Here is a 15,854-nt window from a genome sequence, read left to right as displayed (position 1 = left end):
AAAGATGAAGACCAATACAGTATACTAACGCATATATATGGAATTTAGAAAGATGGTAACGATAACCCTATATGCAAAACAGAAAAAGAGACACAGATGTATAGAACAGACGTTTAGACTCTGTGGGAGAAGGCGAGGGTGGGATGTTCAGAGAGAACAGCACTGAAACAAATATACTATTAAGGGTGAAACAGATCACCAGCCCAGGTTGGATGCATGAGGCAAGTGCTCGGGACTGGTGCACTGGGAAGACCCAGAGGGATGGGACGGAGAGGGAGGCGGGAGGGGGGATCGGGATGGGGAACACATGTAAATCCATGGCTGATTCATGTCAATGTATGGCAAAAACCACTACAATATTGTAAAGTAATTAGCCTCCAACTAATAAAACTAAATGGAAAAAAATAAATTTAAAAAAAAAGACCACTAACAGCAAGTCTTGGGAATTTAAAAATATTTAGATATTTTCAATATTTTTAGGTTATTTTCAATATTTTTGAAGTTATCCATTTCTCTGTTTTTGTTATACTTTGCAACCCTATGGACCATAGCCCGCCGGCCTCCTCTGTCCTCGGAATTTTCCAGGCAAGAATACTGGAGTGAGTTGCCATTTCCTACTCCAGGGGATACCTTGTGTAATTTTCATTAATTTAAAGAATTACATAGATTCTGGGGTGAAAGTTAGGTGTTATTCTGACTGCTCACTATGTATTTTAAAAAAACCCCTCTTCATGTCAGACATAACTCTATTGACACCCAAATTCTATATATTTAGAAATGTTTTTGGATGAGCAGTTTAACTTAGTTGGACTTCCAACATCTTTCTTTGGGTGTATGTTTTGCATGTGAAAAAGGAGAATTTATCTCACTTTGTCTTATTTTTTCATGATTCTCTGGAGTGTATTCTTTGTAGAAAGCCTTATATTTAAAGTTGTCAAACACAGTTGATCTTCAATTAGAACATGCATAAAAGTGCAAATTGTTATAATGTCTATTTCATGCTTTGCTCAAAATGAAGGAGAAATGCATAAGATTTTATATGAATTGAATAGATAATCTTCATTTCACAAATAATTTGCATATAGAATGAGTGTTATTACAGGGAGTTACTAATGTAATCAAGAAGATCAGTTTCTTGTTTTCTATTTTAAGTCATGATCTGAATCTTTCATCATTAGAAATGTAGCTTAGATTTTGCTGACTGCAATATATTATTATTTCTAATCTTAGTTTTCCTTGTATGGCAAATATGTTGCTGGGGCTTTTGACTTATTGAAATCACATTTTAGTATTTCAGATTTTTTATTATATGCAATATAATCTCAAATCATTTTTTAGGTAAAGAAGTCTTAATATGAATTTGTAAAAGAATATGTTTAACCATAGTGTGTTACAAAGTGGTTTCATCATGTTCATCCTTCTTGGTTCCCTATGAGATTTACTTTCCCATAATCTCATAATTTTCTTAGAAATTATATTTACCTCTATTAATATAAATTCTACATCAATGGTTATTCATTGTAGTAAAGAAACATTAACATTTTTCTGTTTTTATCCAGTTTTGATCTATTTCTGATGGTCTTTCTTTTATTTTATCCAGAGTACATTAATGTGATTTTCCCAGGAAAGGTTTGCTGAAAATAGCCTCTCTTATATGTGACTGTGGTTTAGAAAGTTTACTTACGTCAATATTTCAAATGACTAAATATCTTCAGCACCTTTAATGGTAGGAGAAGGAAAGCAGGTAGAGAAGCAGACCAAGTGTGATTGACTGACACAGAACATGGAGCGTCTGTTATTCCTGGTTTTGCACTTTCCACTGTGATTTTAGAGCATCCAAGATACATGATTTTGAATATAGTTGATGTACAGACTCATTTAGGATTCAGCTACCAGCATTTACATTATTATTAAAATTTAATAAAGTTCTGGTGCCATTTTATCACTACAGGTGATGTCTGAATATCTGAAAGGAAGTGATGTTTCTTTCTTTCTTTGCGTTTTTATGGCTTACTGGTATTTATACTTTATTTTCACTCAAAATAATTAAAGAAATATATTATTCTGGGAGAGGCTTTAGAGGTCCATGCTGAAACCCAACTATATGGCTTAGGAGATCTGGAATAAGTTGCAGTGATTCTGTGTTCTAGTCCCACCCCAGGACTGCATTGGTCCCTATCCCTGAATGCATGTGGTAACCATCTGGAGCTCTTTAAACAAGATTAGACCTATAGCCTAGAAACACTGAAATCCGAGATTTACAGTGAGTCCGCTGCCGCTGCTGCTGCTAAGTCACTTCAGTCGTGTCCGACTCTGTGCGACCCCACAGATGGCAGCCCCCCAGGTTCCTCCATCCCTGGGATTCTCCAGGCAAGAACACTGGAGTGGGTAGAGTAGGTCCTAGGCATTCCTAATTTTCATATCTATAGTGATTGTGATTGTGATGGCCTGTCAAAACTGAAAATATTTATTTCATGTATTTAATTTTCCAGAAAGAATATAAGAACACAAGTAATTTCTTACGAGCAGAATTGAAGTTAGAATTAGGCCACCTGATACTCTCATTTTCAGTTTAAACACAAACTCAGTGAACAGTTTCCTTGCCTGGATCCACCAGTCTGTTCTGCAATTCTAACTGAATTGTTACTCCTCTGAGTCCTAGAGGCACTGTGTCTGGATGTGCAGACCTCATCTAGAAATAAAAACTGATATTCCTGTATAGATAACAAAAAAACTGCTGCGTTGTCATGGCAGTATCACTTAACTATTTAATTATGTGTATCCCTTGGGTGTATACAATTTTAATGTATTTTTTATAGGAAATGCAGTCATCCTCTGTTATCAACATGCTTCTTTCTAATTCATTCATTTATGAAGTATTCAACCTTTAACACATCTGTTACTCTTGGATACCAACATCAGTCATCAGACTTTTTCAATGCCAACAAAAGTACATGATTAAGGGTCATTTAAAGACAAATGAAACGTTACAGATATCGTTGTATTGTATAGCATCACTCTTATCCTTGTACAAGGAGCATATTCAGTTAGTGAGTTTGGTTTTGCTGAAGGTCATTGAAAACTAGGATACTTGTTCTCTTAGTTTGCCCTATTGTATCAGTCCTAGTGTGCACTTTTCCAGACTTAATTATTAATAGTGGCCTTTCATGAAAACTAGTACTTTTTAAGTCAATTCTTGTACCAAGTTACGGAGAAAGGAATTTTTATGAATTCATACCCTAGGAAAACACAGCTTTCTTAGATGTTTTATATAATTTATACAAGTTCTTTCCATAGAGCAATAAACCAACCATCAGTATTTACACTTTTTCTTCCCTTTCTTCCTTTTCTTATTTCAAAGAAATTTTTGAATATTTACCAAATATCTACACTGTGTCTGACTGAATGCTAAGCAATGAATACGGAATAGTGAAGGGAGATGAAGAAGCAATGAATCTGAGGAGGTTTTTGAGACAGCATGGAGCAGCTGTACTATATGCACCAATTAGGAAAGGAAAAGAGTATTTTTAGAAGCATTCCTGGAGAGTAGTGTCCATTTCTTGGTGTTCCAAAAATATGAACTGAAAAATCTGTTCTTCCAGACTCTTTAGGCCCAAAGTTCCATGAACCATTTTGACAAGGCAGGGTGGTAAATGGAAAGTCCAAATTAGAATCCGCAGTATTCAGTAGACGGAGGAAAAATGCTGGGAACATAGTCCATGTAAAACATGGACTTTTGATAGTGACAGTAATTTTCTTTGGGGTTGCAACAAAATTCAAGGGGCGGAAATGACATTACAAAGTCAGATGGAGACCCTTAGCCCTCCAGTGTCTTTTCTTCTATGGCATGCTTTCCTTGGTGGGCTGAGTTTTTATCATGGTCCTTATTGCTGGGACTGTAGTCATCTTTTTCTTACTCTCATGACACGGTATGAGATTACTACCTGCCTTCAGATACCAAACTGGGAAGGGGGATGGGTCCTCCCTATGCCATAACCCCATGCATGTATGCTGAGGTTATCTCAGGGTAGAGGGAACAGGCAAGACAAAGGCCTGTCCCAGAGATACACTTCATACTGATATTGATCTTCTTCCACCCTGGTTCTCTCTTTTCTCCCCTATTCCAGAGAACACCTAGTAGCTCTCAATTGGGAAAATATTAAAATCCTAGTATTTTTTTTTAATTTCTATTGCTTGTCTCAGTGCATCAGCTCTTGGAAATCAAAAGTCAAGAATTTTAATTTTGCCTTTCTATTCTGTCCCTCCTTTTTTTTTTTTTTTTTTTTTTGAGTAAATGCACTTTCTTGAAGACATAAAGGTCTTCTTTTTCCCTAAGTGGCTGAACAGAGGATGATCAAATGACATAAAGGAAATATGGGAATAGAAATTGACCCTGTAATGCATCACCTGGTTTTCCTGGCGTAGAGTAATTGCTGACCTCTTTATATCCCAATTAAAGTGCCCAAGTACACACACTTGGTAAGAACTATAGTATCTAATCTGGGTATCCTTGCACATCATACAGTGGTGCTCAAGCACTGTGGTCATACATCCTCAGCACACCATACAATGTGGTGTTTAAAATAAGGACTGTAGAGTCAAATGGTTGGATTTGAATTCTAATTCTATTACTCACTGATTATGGGACTTTGAGCACATTATTTAGGCTTGCTGTGTATCTGAGGTAATGGAGGTAATAATAAAGGCTTCCCTATAATCTTCTGTTGGGAATAAAGTGATATAATCCACATGGAACATACAGCACAGTCCTTGTCATGTATTAGGCACTCAATAAATGTGAGCTAGTATTATAAATGTTTAATGGCAAGTTAATCTGCATGTCATGCAGGACTGCTGCTGTCTGAATAGAAGTAGTCAGGAGAGGAAGATCTGAACCCAGACTCCCTTCCCCGATAGAAATGAATCATCCCCTTGGTTGAATGCAATAGAGCCTATAAACTCCTACTTTAGTACTTAACTAAAACTTACGTTCACTTGAAGGTAAGTGGGGACTCTGGATTTAGTCTTCTAGTTTTAATGTAGTTCCATTAAGATCCTTAAGTTCAGTGAATTTAGTTGACTCTTTGTCCCCTTTCCGGAAACCTGCCTCTCGTTTCTGTGGTTCTCCTCACCTCCCTCGTAGTGCTAGCATCTTTGGGCTTTCTCCATCTTATCACCTGGAGCCTCCTTTAGATCTTAAGTGTCTCCCCTGCATCGTCTCAATGTTCCCCTCAGGATTTCTGCGCTCTCTGAGCCACAGACTCCCTAGTTCGCGGTCGTTTCCTCCGCAGCCGCCTCTGGGGGCCGCTGTGTTTTCTCTGCAGTTCCGTACGTGGAAACATAAGGGTGTCAGGGAGATGTTACGAGCATCTCAGTTCCTATTTCTGCTTTCTAGGCTTTTTCTTTTTTTTGTCTAGCCTCCGCTTTTCTGTAGCTGATAGCTCTCTAGACAATTTGTGTTTTATTTCTTCTTGTGACCCTCTGTGGATTCGTGGAGGTCTTTGCTTCATGGCTTATTTTCACGTTCATAATTTATGCCATCACTAGAACACCCAGACCTCCTTGGTCCCTGTAATTTCGATGCTCATGAATTCTGCTTTAGGAACCTTACTGTGTGTCATCATTTCTGGTTTTTCTTTTGTTGTTCCGCCTGGAACTCGCTATCTCCCCAGTCTTTTCAACTCTTTTTATCCCGTTCTGCACCTGTAGCATCATCCTTCCTACCTGTGTTAATCTAATACTTTCTTGTCTAGTGCTATACTGAAATGCCTGCTAGAATCGCTAATACACAGTATCTGAACTTATACATATTCTTCCACAGCGTCTTGTCTGATTTTGCAAAACAGCAATTCAAAACTTTTCTCTTCAGCTGACTATCAAAGTAGATGTCTATACTGGCTCCACTGGAAACTTGATCAGCCCAATTGTGGGGTCCAACTGCAGCATCAGTTGATAGGAAACAGAACTGTGTTTGTGTGTGTGTGTGTGTGGTGCTTGGAGAATAGCGTCCACAAGTGACAACTTGAGGTGCAAGGTAAATCTGGGTTTGGCTGCTACCGCTGCAGCATCTGGGCAGCCGCATTTGAGGCAATGAAACTGGGGAATAAGACATACTCACTGGTGGCTCAGCTGGTAAAGAATCCGCCTGCAATGCGGGAGACCAGGGTTTGATCCCTGGGTTGGGAAGATCCCCTGGAGAAGGGAAAGGCTACCCACTCCAGTGTTCTGGCCTGGAGAGTTCCATGGACTGTATAGTCCATGGGGTCGCAAAGAGTCGGACACGACTGAGCGACTTTCACTTTCACATATATATGTAAGCATATATGTATCTTATAAGTATATATCTTTTCAGCCAAAGATAAGTAAAAAGATGTACTGTTATCCCGAATTTCTTTATACTTTGGGATATATATACATATACATATATATGTATATATATATGTATCCAGGCAAGAGTACTGGAGTGGGGTGCCATTGCCTTCTCCAATATATATATATACACACATAAATCCAGGGCCATTTTACTAATTTTGCAGTTCCATTTACTAGTGAAAAAACAAAGAGGAATTTGCCTCCAATTATTCAAAATGGAAAAGAGCAAATGTGTATGTTTTGCTGAATGTTTTACTTTCGTTTTAGGTTTGAAGGATTGTTAACAAAAGAAACCACTCATTACACACAAATAATTTCAATTTTTTATGGACGATTATTTGACTTAATTTCATGATATAGTTACTAAAAGAAAGGAAATAGAAACAATAGAGAGAAGTGACAGCGTATACTCACCAGGTTGGGTCAGCCACCTACATCCAGACTTGAACAGAACTGGGAAGCCCCTCATATAAACAGCGTGGACTCCCAACTGGGAAAGGGTCTGACCCAGGAGGTGTGGCCACTACCCCCAATCCCACACCAACACCCCGGAAGAGACTTCAAATTGCGGCTTTGGGGGCTTCTGCTTATAATCCCAGATCGCAAATTGATATCATCATCAGTCTGTAAGCAAAAATGCAGCTCTTGTTTCTCTTTAACTTTTACAAGGCTGTTTGTTTTCCTTCTGAGTGAGAACATTTTCTTAGGCCCAGAGGAGGATGGGGGAGGGGTTGCCTACACCCCCAGGGACCTAAGCGATTCCAAACCCACTGCTTTGTCGTCTAAAGTGCTGGTTGACTTGCTGGTGACAACTGGTGTGTTTGCAAGCCCTGTGGTCCAGGAGGATCAGGCAAAGTCAGCAGGTGGTCAGGGTCTTGTCCCCCTACTTCTGAAGCCTAAACAAGACTGCCTCTATTTTAATTTCCCTAACAGCATACATGGGAGGAGCGTTTTAACAAGATGAGGTAGACAACAGTTTGCCGCAGCAGCTGGAATAGCCGGTCAACCAGAAGTCCAGCCTCTACCTCAACCCTCCAGCCCTTTCGGCACTCTCTTCAGAGTCTTTGGAGGAGGAAACGGATAGGGTTCTTCCTGCACTTTATCTGGGAGTGACTCTCAAATTTAGACTTCCATAGACGCTCTTGGGGGGCTTGATAAAGTGATGATTTCTGGACTGCATCCTAGAGATTTTAGATTCTGAGCTTGCCCAGCAGTCTGCATTTTAATTAAACGTGCTGTGTTTCTCTGTCGCTACCGCTCCAAAAATCACATTTCCAGAAAACATTGACCTACATAATGATGTCCAAGCAAATGTACATGAAACAAAACACTTTGCAAAGTCCGTTTTTCACTATCGTTTTCTGCTATCTGCTAATTACTTGTCTTCTCATGTTCTTTCTCCACTCTTTGTATGTATACACATGTGTGTATATATACATATATGTACATACATATATATAAAATTACTTAATATACTTTGCTTATATTGAAATTATTTTAAAAATGAGTTCTGTAGAATATATAAAATTAATGTATTATTTATCATTTTCTATATAAAGGATATTTTTATTTCTCAAAGCTAATGTTGGACTAAAAAAAAACACTCAGGTGACCAGATGGTCATTGATCATAAGAGCTCTTGATTCCATATTGATAAAATTTCCATCACTTCTAAGGAGTCCTGCGTGTATCTTGGCTTCATTCTAACATGGACTGTGAAAAATTGGTTTCATTTCAGATTTAGCGTTTAAATGATTTACTTTCTTTTGTCGTTTTTTAGAATACAGCTAATCTGAAATGGCTCATGGTTAAACAAAACACAGAGCTCTTCTCCTAAATGGATTCAGTCAGCCTTAATCCAATTAAAGACCTCTTTCTTTCCTTGACCCTTTGTCAATGTCTTTGCTTATTGCATTCAGAAATCAAGTTAGAAAATTTGCTCTAATATCTCTATCAATTTCTATCCTTTTTTATTTGTTCACAATACATGCTCACGTGCATGGACTTACGTAGAAACACACATATAATATATTCATGAGATGAATGAATTCACAAAGATAACATATGTAAGTTGGAAGTTACCTGCTATAATTACCATAGGACCTCTACTTTAAATCTCCTAGTTTATCTGCCACACTAGACATGGAATATGAAGGCAATTAGGTATTGGTTATGTCTACTAAAATGTTTCAGTTTATCAATTCTTAAGATAGAGCTGACAAACACTATTTTAAATTGACTTTTAAGATAGAATTGACAAACACTATTTTAAGGGAGAAATTGCCTATTGTTCAATTTTTCTTTTATATATTTCCTTGGATTTATTTTCATGTGAAAGATTTATAGTTTTTTTTTTTTTCATCTGTTTGTTTTAACAAAATTTGTGTTCAGTCTTCCTTATCCAAAGAAAGCCAAGCAAAGCCAAACAAAACCCAAGCCCCTTTTGATAGGGAAGGCAGAGAGCCTGAGTGAGAGGTGTAAGAAAGGGGCAAAAAGACGCATATTCTGTGGTTTAATGCTCTGGGCTGACAAAAGCGTGGTGTTGGAATGGTAATTGGATTTCTGAGCATTGCTTTTGAGAATAGACTGCTTAAATCATTGAAAAAGAAATCATTGCAGAAAAGAAGCAGTGAAGAATTGCACAGGCTGTTTGAGTACTTACAAAATAAGAATAACATAAGGAACAATGAAGAACCGGTTTAGTGCTGTTGAAATTTGACATCTTTAAAAAGCTGATATTGTAGCTGTGGTTTTGATCTTTATTCCATTGTTGAATAAAGTTCCAGTGTATTTTGGACCAATGTCTTAAATAAGAACTGAAATAAATGAGCCCTTTTAAATGTTTTTAAGGGAAGAAAACCAACATTTTTCCTCCAAAGGCTACATTATACTTCTGCATGAAAAATAGATATAGACAGGTATACATCTATTTTTAGTTTGTTTCACATATTTACTGCTGAGGCAGTTGAATTGCTTTTCTTAACATGTTAGAAGACCCCTAGGTCCTGAACTTTCATGTAAATAGAGTAACAGGCACAGAGGAAACATTTCCAAATTATTTGGAGGTCGGGGCAGGTGTGGGGGAGAGATTAGATGATGGAAGTGGGGGAAAAATCTAGGTGTCAGCCTCTTAAAGTCTCCAGTTAAATTTTGCATCAGCAATTTTAAATAAAATGTTGCATTTACTAGGCAAATAGAGTTTACTACTCTCTTTTCAACAATACCCATTATCATTGTATGGATGGCACGGATGTGGGCAAAACTCTTACCTTCAGATAACCTAAATGTGTTGGGAAGTGAAAGTCGCTTAGTCATGTCCGACTCTTTGCAACCCCACAGACTATACAGTCCACGGAATTCTCCAGGCCAGAATACTGGAGTGGGTAGCCTTTCCCTTCTCCCAACCCAGGGATCGAATCCAGGTCTCCCAGTTTGCAAATGGATTCTCTAATATGAGCCACAAGGGAAGCCCAAGAATCCTGGACTTGGTCGCCTGTCCCTCCTCCAACGGACCTTCCCCACCCACCTAGGAGTCAAACCCGGGTCTCCTGCATTGCAGGTGGATTCTTTACCAGCTAAGCTATCAGGGAAGCTGTGATCATTCCCACCCCAAATTTTAGCATTTTGCTCTAAAAGAGGAGGGAGGAAACAGCAAAAGGCAGAGCATGGATTTCTACAGAGAGTTTGCTAAACAAACTGTCCCATTTTTTTATGGAGATTATGCAACTTAGATTTTCACTTTCCCTTATTAGATTTACCACAGTAGGAACATTGGTTGAGTGCGTGCTCTGTGTTAGACAAGCTGCTAGTTACCTGAATTCTATATTTAGTGTGTTCTTCACAATAACCTTTTCTTGCTTTTACAGTGAGAAAATGGAAATGCAGCTAGTGATGAAAAATGTTCAGGGATGCCTGTAGCTTGGATTTCAATCCACTTCTGCCTGCCTCAAAAGCATTTTTTCCCCCTTTATCATGCTGTTGTATATTTTAAGCATTAGTTAAATTTGAAGACAGTTTTGTCTTTGGGGAATATTCACTGCTTTTTGGAGATCCTTTTTATTTCTATACTGTGTTGTTAAGTTCAAATGCAAATGTACTCTTCTTTTTGTTCAAAGTGAGGAAAGAAAGTCACTTACAAAGTGGTAATGTGCAGAGACTAGAAAAATGTTCTTCTTCTCCACCTGAGACTCAGCTTAATAGAGACAGTAAGACCCACTGTGAGAAAACCAGTGTCAGTGGCTTACTCTAGTGTAAAATTTGAAATTATTTCATGAAAGGATTTTCAGGGAGGAAATTTTAGAAATTAGAAGCTTCATGTTTTATCTGTGAACTGTCATTCCAGGTCAGGGTTTAAGTGCCTAAATAACCAGTATTAGAGAGTTACTCATTTGAAGTGAAAATTCAAATACAATTTTTTCTTTCTCCTGAATAATACATTTGTGCTTTTTTATTTATTTTTTAAAGTTCTCAGGGTAATTCAGTTTCTGCCTGTGAAATAACATGTCGATCAGATGGATTTCTCTGACGTGTTCTTTCTAATTACGTGTTCTTGCTGAATTACAAAGAGCTACAATGGATGCTACCCGAACAACTCGTCATCTGGAGGAAACTATTGACAATTTTGAAAAGCAGAAAATAAAGGATATAAAGACTATATTTTCAGAATTTATCACTATTGAAATGTTATTTCATGGCAAAGCTTTAGAGGTCTACACTGCTGCCTACCAAAATATACAAAAGATTGATGAAGAAGAAGATTTAGAGGTTTTCCGACATTCTCTGTATCCCCAAGATTATCCATCCCGTTTAGATATTGTAAGAGCAAATTCAAAGTCACCTCTTCAAAGATCATTGTCAGCTAAGTGTGTATCTGGAACAGGACAGGTATTGACCTGTCGACTAAGAAAGGATCAGCAAACAGAAGATGATGATGAAGAGGATGAAGACTTAGATGTTACAGAAGAAGAAAATTAAATTTCTTAAGTAAACTTTGCATTTCCATTTTCATCTTAAATGACCTGGAATCCAGAATTACTAAAACTGAAAAACAATACTGGCTTGATATGTTAAACCTCAAATGAAATCCTAAATGTAGAAATTATTAAAGGAAATTTATGCCAACCAAAAATGCAAGTTTTAAAAAATATTACCCATCAGTCATTTCAACATTTCTATCTAGCATCATACTATCTTTTTTATAGGTTCCATTGTTTTTTAAAAACAATGTATTTTGGAACTGTTTCAAATTAATGCACTAACCTAGTTGGTTGCAGTAGGTAAATAACAACAAAAAGAGATTTAGCAATTCCACTTACTTCCTTCAGATTAAGACACCATGCTTTCAACACCAGAACAGGGTCCTAGATAGTCATTCTGATTAAATACAAATTTTATTCCATAAAGCATTCATCAAAAAGAAAAAAAAAAAAAGTTCTCAGGGTATAAAATCAAGATAACTTTGTAAAAATTATGTAAAATAGTGTAATTATATAAAGAGCTATTTATAAAATCATGCATCACAAGACACAAATGTATTTTTAAATAAAAATTATGAATAATAGTTTTGATTTTTTTAATACTGTGAGCATTATTTATTTTAAAATTTCCTTACTCGATAGATTCATACTATATAATAAGTAAACATATGTGAATTCCTTACTAACTTTCAGATTATGGTGGGGAGGAAAACGTTCCTCTAGCCTGTTTCTTTTGTACCTGGGTTGATTTTACGTATTTCTCACTGAGATGGGACAGTGCCGGCCACAGCCTCACAGCGGCATGGAAGACAGTGTATCAGCTCCTGAGTCACTCCGCTGGGCTTCATGACGTGACATTTGCCTTCTCTGTGACGTTAGGCTGGTTAGTGCACCTCCTAGAGCATGAGCTTCTTTTCAGTAAAGTAGGACGTTAACCGGAGAAGGCACTGGCACCCCACTCCAGTGCCCTTGGCTGGAAAATCCCACGGACGGAGGAGCCTGGTGGGCTGCAGTCCGTGGGGTCGCTGAGAGTCAGACACGACTGAGCGACTTCACTTTCACTTTTCACTTTCCATGCACTGGAGAAGGAAATGGCAACCCACTCCAGTGCCCTTGCCTGGAGAATCCCAGGGATGGGGGAGCCTGGTGGGCTGCCGTCTGTGGGGTCGCTGAGAGTCAGACACGACTGAGCGACTTCACTTTCACTTTTCACTTTCATGCATTGGAGAAGGAAATGGCAACCCACTCCAGTGTTCTTGCCTGGAGAATCCCAGGGACGGGGGAGCCTGGTGGGCTGCCGTCTGTGGGGTCGCACAGAGTCGGACACGACTGAAGTGACTCAGCAGCAGCAGCAGCAGGACATTAACATCCATCTCATAAAAATTGCAGCGAGAATTAAGCAACCAGTGTAGTTGTGTGGTGATGGCAGCTAGCATAGTTAGTAGTTAGCACTGTGTCCACAGTCTTCTCATATTTACAGGCAAGAGTACATTTATCCTCACAACAGCCTTGTAAGGTATGTTTGTGCAGGCCACTTCACTTACACATGGGGATGGGCAGAGGGGGAGACTACACGGCATTGGAAGCCAGATGCCTTTACTCCATAGATCGGCGTACTACGTACTTGATCAATTTAGTGTGCTGACTCCCATCACCTACAACACAGTAAATTTCTCTGAAAAATACGCCTATCTATCTATTTATGTATCTGCTATCTCTCCATCTGCCTGTGTAGTTGTGTTTGAATTTGTGTCTCCCAAAATAATATGTTACAATCCTAACCCCCAGGACCTTAGAATGTGACCTTATCTGGGGAACGGGTCACTGAAGATGTAATTGGTTACCGTGAGTTCTTACTGGAATAGAGTGAGTCCCTAACCCAACCTGACTTCTATCCTTATAAGAAGATGATGCGAACATACAAAAGAAAATGCCATGTGAAGACAGGTGCAGAGACAGAATCATGTAGCTCCAAACAAAGGAAGAGAAAGGATTTTAGGCCAACTTCAGAATCCAGAAAGAGACGAAGACTGCCCAGAGTTTCAGAGGGAAAACAGCTCTGCAGACTTGTTGATTTGGGCCTCCAGCCTACAGAACTGTGAGAAAATAAACTTCTGATGCTAAGCCACCTAGCTTGTTAATTTGTGATCGTCTTTATAGGACTTCTAGGAAACTAACGTGGGAAATATATAATATGTATATGATATGTATATAAAATTATATATATATATGATTGAAAGCAATGTGTGAGGTATGATAATCACTCCATACATGTTTATCCCTATCTTTTTATAGGTTAGTGGTATGGGAATCTGTTCTTAGAGCAATCTTGTAAGAAAACTTCTTCCTGTGTATCATTTTCTAAAGTTAAAAACCTGCAAACCTTGAAATTCTTGTATACTCCATCAGGAGACAGATACATACGCCTGTAAACATAGGTGTTTCTTTTCTCTGCAGCCTAGCAGCAGATGCACCTAGAAATTGCCATTGATAATACCCACAGCACTTGAAACTTACAGCACTCAAATGGGCATCTGTATGACTGTGCAGTATTTATTTTTATTTCATATGTGTGTTTTTTTTTCTGTATTTCAATTGTAAAGTCTTAGAGACAGGGATTTTATTTTGTACTTTTTTAAAAAACATTAACACCTAAAACAGAATGATGTTTATGCATGGGGTATAATTTTTTTTTTCAATTTTTTTTTTTTCAAATTCAAGAACTATTTTTGCAATCAGTGTTATTCACACGGAAGTTTGTGAGTGGGATGCACCATTGTTCACCTCCACGGTGTCTCTTATTCTCGCGGAAAACACTGCAGAAGGCATCCTAGCGCGGTGGGAGGGCTGCCATAGCAGACCACCACCGACCGTGGGGCTTAAAACGGAAACCTCCGCCTCGCAGGGCCGGGGGGATGGACCACAAGGCCAGGCCGGCTCTCTGTGGGGCGCCTCTCCGTGGCTTGCAGACGGGCCGTCTCTGCTTGTGTTCCGCATGCGCTTCCTCCGCACGGGTCTGGCCCCAGCTCCCTCTTCTTACTGCTTGACGCCAGTCACGCGGGACCAGGGTGCCCCTCACTGTCCTCACCTCTTTAGAGACCTCATCCCAAGTGCACTCACACTCTGAAGTCCTGGGGTTAGGGCTTTAACATCTGAATTTTGGAGAAATACAATTTGGCCCAAAATAGAAGGTATGAAATAACTCATGTCTGTATGGATTTTTAGCCAAGGACCTAACTAGCTTTTTAAAGCCCTGAGAAGTATTTGAATATAGAATCCATAAGGCTAGTTAATATTTTACTTTAAAGGATTTAGTACTATGTAAACAAACATCAATGTTTAGTAGTAATAGAATTGTTTCTCAACCTGATAATTTTCTTCAGGTAAGAAAAATAAGTGTATTTAACTTGAACGGTTTGCAATTTCATTTTTGTTGATATTTTGTTAAAATACCTGCTCAAACTGGCAATATATGTTTTGATTTTGTGTAGTTTTCTCCTAATATTTCAAGTAATAATATCTCTAGAAAGTAATGAATATTTGTTAATTTCACTAATATTCTGAAGATACTAATACAACTAATCTAAAAAATATAACATGACCTATTCACTTGCACCTATTGGTTTTAGATGGAATAAAAATGCATTAGGTTTTTAAAGGATACAATGTTTCAGTCTGAGAAACTTTGAAGAGTAAGGAAAATAGCTAGTGTGGAAAAAAAGAAGCTTTTATATTCTTTGATGTGTCAGATTCTGTGATTCTAGGAATCTGTGATTATTTCACTCCGTACCAGAGCTTAGTAGCCAGCACAGATATTACAATTTATAGTTTTATGTAACTCAAATTTATTTCTCTGTGTGAGAAGAGATGTGATTCTCTTTTCTAAAAAACATCTAGTATAGACATAACACTGTCACTGTTATTGGTAGAGATGTTACAAATCTTGGATGAAAATTTTTTCTCAAAGTGCAAATTTCTGGTGCCGAGTGTATTGACTCATTCAGGCTTGTCCTGAAAAGAACATTAAGTAATAATTTGTAGTTTACAGAATATTCACAGGAAATAAGAGAAAATCCCTTATTTGGAAGGGGCTTTTAATTTGACTCCAGGAACATACATTAATGTAATGAAATTAAGCATATGCTACAGTTACTGTATGGGTTTCCCAGGTGGCACAGTGGTAAAGAATCTGCCTGCCAATGCAGGAGCCACAGGAGATGCGGGTTCAATCCTTGGGTCAGGAAGATTCCCTGGAGGAGAGACTTGACGACCCACTCCAGTATTTTGCCTGGAAAATCCCTTGGTCAGAGGATCCTGATGGGCCACAGTACACAGGGTCGTGAAGAGTCAGATAGGACTGAGCACACATGTGCGTTTGCTTCATTAGTTCAGTTCAGTTCAGTCGCTCCGTCGTGTCGAACTCTTTGTGACCCCAGGGACTGCAGCACGCCCGGCCTCCTGTCCATCACCAACTCCTAGAGCTTGCTCAAACTCACGTCCATCGAG

At 38.5% G+C, this 15,854-nt stretch overlaps 1 protein-coding gene and 1 long non-coding RNA gene across 8 annotated transcripts in view; one reads left to right on the top strand and one right to left on the bottom strand.

Annotated features, from left to right (window-relative positions):
- Nucleotides 1-12,181, bottom strand: part of LOC110127939 (uncharacterized) — a 37,145-nt gene extending 24,964 nt beyond the window's left edge. Inside the window, exon 1 of the long non-coding RNA XR_011491375.1 lies at nt 12,032-12,181. This is a non-coding gene — a long non-coding RNA (uncharacterized lncRNA). The remainder of the gene's footprint in view (nt 1-12,031) is intronic.
- The window catches only part of RALYL (RALY RNA binding protein like), a 782,895-nt gene that overhangs the window by 239,027 nt on the left and 528,014 nt on the right, over nt 1-15,854 (top strand). The gene's annotated exons all lie outside the window — the stretch shown is intronic.

The sequence above is a fragment of the Odocoileus virginianus genome, chromosome 15 (assembly GCF_023699985.2).
Source record: "Odocoileus virginianus isolate 20LAN1187 ecotype Illinois chromosome 15, Ovbor_1.2, whole genome shotgun sequence".
NCBI lineage: Eukaryota > Metazoa > Chordata > Mammalia > Artiodactyla > Cervidae > Odocoileus > Odocoileus virginianus.
The sequence above is the reverse complement of the archived record's forward strand: the minus strand, read 5'-3'. Positions and strand labels throughout refer to the sequence as shown.